Below are 4,810 nucleotides of genomic sequence, written 5' to 3' on the forward strand. Positions count from 1 at the left end.
TATAAGTACGAAAAAAATTCATAATATCTAGTTTAATGACAATAAAATAATTTCATTTTTGAATCCTCTCAAACTAGTAATTTCATATCATACCCACATCTAAGAACACACAAATACATGTAGTTCCAGGTACGTTTTGAAGTACGTTGTCGAAATGTTCCTCAATGTTTTTTTATTCTTGTTATCTTTTTCTTTTTCATTATCTTATCTGACAGCCTGTAAGTATACACGTTCATGTATTTATATTTTAATGCAATTTTGACTATAATTCTTCAAAGGAATGTCAATAAGCTTGATTTCTGTCTATTCAATATATTAATGGAAAAAAAATGTTTCTTAATGTAATCAGATGTGTTCAATACAACGTACGGTCACCTTGACTAACTCACAGTATACGAACGAAAAACAAAATCCAATGAAATTTAGTGTATAATGACAGTAAAATAAATGTTATTTTTTTGATCCTCTATTTTTTTCCAATCATACCAACCTCTAAAACCACACAAATAATTCTAGGTATGTTCCTAAGTATGCTTTCGAAAAAAAGTCTTTATATTCTCGTTATCTTTTCTAGTTTTCTTTATCTTATTTGACATCATTTAAGATTACACCTTAATCATTTTATATTTGAATGCATTTTGGACTATTCTTTATAGAGGAATATCCATAAGCTTGATTTCTGTCTATTCCATTATAATATATGAGTGGGAAAGATTTCTTCATATACTCAGATATATTAAACACAACGTACAGTAACCTTGATTAACCACAGTATGAATCCAACAAAAAACTATTGATATTTAGTGTCATGACAATAATTTAATTATGTTTCGATTCTCAAAATTATATATTTAAAATCAGACCAACCTCTAACGCCATACGAATAGTTTCAAGTACGTTTCTAAGTAAGTTTTCGAAAATGTACCTTAATGTGTTTATATTCGTGTTATTGTTTCTTTTTCATTATCTTAATTGACAGCCCGTAAGTATACACGTTCATGTATTCATATTTCAATGTAGTTTGGACTATTCTTTAGAGGAATGTCAATAAGCTTCATTTCTGTCTATTCAATATATCAACGAAAAAAACACAGTTTCCTTCATCTAATCAGATACATTAAACACAACGTACGGTCACCTTGATTAACCACAGTACAAGAACGAACAAAACGCAATTTATATTTAGTGTAATGGTAATAATTAAATTCTTATTTTCAATCCTCAAAAACTACTTATTTCAAATCTAACCAACCTCTAAAACCATTCGAATAGTTCCAAGTACGTTTGTAAGTACGGTTTTAAAAAATCCTTAATGTTTTTATATTCTTGTAATTCTTTCTCTTTTTCTTATCTTGATTGACAGGATGTAAGTATACACCCTAATGCATTTATATTTTAATATATTTTGGCATATTCTTCAAAAATGTCTATAAGCTTGATTAATGACTATTCAGTTATCAACAAAAAACATTCCTTTATGAAATTAGAACATAAAACACAACGTACAGTAACCTTTAATAACCACAGTATAAGTAAGAACAAAAATCCATTGATATTTAGTGTAATGCAATAACAAAAATTATACTTTCCGATCCTCTGAAATTACTTTTTTCAAATCAGACCAACCTCTAAAATCATACGTATAGTTTCCAGTACGTTTCTAAGTACATTTTCGGAAATGTACCTTAATGTCTTTTGTATTCTTGTAATTCTTTCTCTCTTTCCTTATCTTACAGCCCGTAAGTATACACGTTTATTTATTGATATTCTAATGTAATTTTGGACTATTCTTTAGAGGAATAGACTCCTTCATAAATTAAATACATTCAACACAACGTAGAGTCACCTTGATTAACCACAGCATAAGTATGAAAAAAAAATCAATTGATATTTAACGCAATGATAATGAAACAATTCTAATTCTAATTCTATTTCTAAAATTACTTTTTTTTCAAATCCCTCCAACTTCTAAAACCATACGAATAGATCGACGTACGTTTCTACGCACGTTTTCGAAACTATTCCTTAATGTTTATCTTCATCATCATGTCGGCCATGTTCTGCTCACTGCAAGGCGAATGCCTCCTCAATTTGGTGCCATGGGTGTTTGTCTTTTGCTGATTCAATCAAATTTATTGCAATAAATTTTGTGAGCTCGTCACTCCATCTCAATTTTTTGTCTACCCCCATTTCGTGATCCTTGCTATGGTCTCCATTCTGTGATGGGTTTGGTCCACCCATCATCATGTAATCGTGCAAGGTGGCCATGTATCTCCATTTTAATGTTTTAATTGTTTTTTCTTTGATTTCAGTGATCTTCATTTCATTGATTAAATGTTTTTATATTCTTGTAATTTTTTCCCCTTTCCTTATCTTAATTGACAGGATGTGAGTATACTCCCTTATGCATTCATATTTCAATGTATTTTTGGACTATTCTTTGTAGGAATGTGTATAATGCTTGATTTCTGACTATTCGATATATCAACGAAAAAGATTCCTTCATGAAATCAGATATATGAAACACAACGTACAGGGTAGCCTCTTGTCGAGGCCCTTGCAGCTGTTTCCCGAGCGAAGCGAGGGATTTCCTAATTCGCGAAGGCTGGTGAGCGCAGCGAGCCAGGGCCTCTTGACATCTGAGCTGAATTATATAATCATGAGGAACTTCTTCCTAATGAATATACATGAGTCATGTCAAAGCTGTTTCTTCCGGGGTTCGGAATACTATAGTAGTCCACTCTTCAGCAGGGGATTCTTTTAATTGCGGGACACTAAAGGGGATATAACCAACAAAATGCTACAAATAGGGGTACTACTACTACTAGTACTGGCCGTAACAGATCCATCAACAGCCCGAAGCTTCACGAGAGATCGGCCTGGTCAGCCGCTGGTCAGACTCGAGTCAAGGGGATTAAGCAACTCGACTCCAGCATTCACTCACTGCACCGCTGAGATCGATAATCGATGCATTGTGGAATCGCATGAAAGATTACATTTTTTCCAGCATATCCTGTGGGTAGATTTACAAAAACATCTCGTCCTTTTAGTGCAGATTTAATTTCATCGACTTGCAAATCCTTAAATCGGTCAATATTCAGCATTTTAGAGGAATATTTAATGCTCTTTTATATTTCGTCGTCACTCTTCGCCAAGAATCCACGGGTCGCCATTCAAGCTGAGCTCATGAATATTCAATATGAGATATAAGAGCCCGCGATCTTATTAGATGATTTTTACCGACCAGTTTTGTTTCGGAATATTAGTAACAAGTGGAATGCCTCTGGCCGTCTCACCTGCATCACGTGGTTCAATATAGCAGCAGTGCTGACTTTGAATACTACTCTAACTCACACAAGATGTTCAGTGATACATGGTTACTCTTATGTCCACTTTTTATGAACTAGACCAATAAACTTACAGAGATATGATGCTTATTCAACAAAAAAACCCAACATGGCCAAAGTTCATTGACCTTACATGACCTTTGACCTTGATCATGTGACCTGAAACTCGAACAGGATGTTCAGTGATACTTGATTACTCTTATGAACAAGTTTCATGAATCAGATCCATAAACTTTCAAAGTTATGATGGTAATTCAACAGATACACCCAATTCGGCCAAAGTTAATTGACCTTTGACCTTGGTCATGTGACCTGAAACACGCACAGGATGTTCAGTGATACTTGATTACTCTAATGTCCAAGTTTAATGAACTAGACCAATAAACTTTCAAAGTTATGATGGTAATTCAACAGATACCCCCGATTCGGCCAAAGTTCATTGACCCTAAATGACCTTTGACCTTAATCATGAGACCTGAAACTTGCACAAAATTTTCAGTGATGCTTAATTACTATTGTGTCCAAGTTTCATGAATCAGATCCATAAACTTTTAAAGTTATGATGGGAATTCAACAGATATCCCCAATTCGGCCAAAGTTCATTGACCCTAAATGACCTTTGACCTTAGTCATGTGACGTGAAACTCATGCAGGATGTTCAGTGATACTTGATTAACCTTATGTCCAAGTTTCATGAACTAGGTCCATATATTTTCTAAGTTATGATGACATTTCAAAAACTTAACCTCAGGTTAAGATTTCGATGTTGATTCCTCCAACATGGTCTAAGTTCATTGACCCTAAATGACCTTTGACCTTGATCATGTGACATGAAACTCTAATAGGATGTTTAGTAATACTTGATTAACTTTATTGCCAAGTTTTATTAACTAGGTCCATATACTTTCTAAGTTATGATGTCATTTCAAAAACTTAACCTCGGGTTAAGATTTGATGTTGACGCCGCCGCCGCCGCCGTCGGAAAAGCGGCGCCTATAGTCTCACTTTGCTTCGCAGGTGAGACAATAAAAACGAAAGAAAGTCGGTGAAATTCGGCTCAGATGTCAAGAGGCCCTGTCTCGCAGCGCTGTACTTCGCTATATGTGTTTTTGGCAAGGAAACAAGTTTAAAAAGGTAAAAGATATCTTCAAATCAATTTTCCTAGCTAAATTCCACATGTTCTTCATGATTAAGGTCTACTTTTGTCCGCATAACTATTTCAAAGTTCTGCGCAAATCATTTTTCACTAACTTTTCAAAAGTGAGTGGTGCTCACTCAAGCGGAATTTTTTTTCGACAGTTATACCGTCATTTGCTCAAATGGATCTGTACCAATGTTAAATTGTGGGAAAATCTTCAGGAAATTACAAATGTATAATTTTACAGGATTTTTTCAAAGTGTAAACTTTTTTTTGATATGCACTGTATATATTAAAAAATATCAAAAGTTTCAACAGGCTTTCA

The sequence above is a fragment of the Lytechinus variegatus genome, chromosome 6, assembly GCF_018143015.1.
Source record: "Lytechinus variegatus isolate NC3 chromosome 6, Lvar_3.0, whole genome shotgun sequence".
Classification (NCBI taxonomy): domain Eukaryota; kingdom Metazoa; phylum Echinodermata; class Echinoidea; order Temnopleuroida; family Toxopneustidae; genus Lytechinus; species Lytechinus variegatus.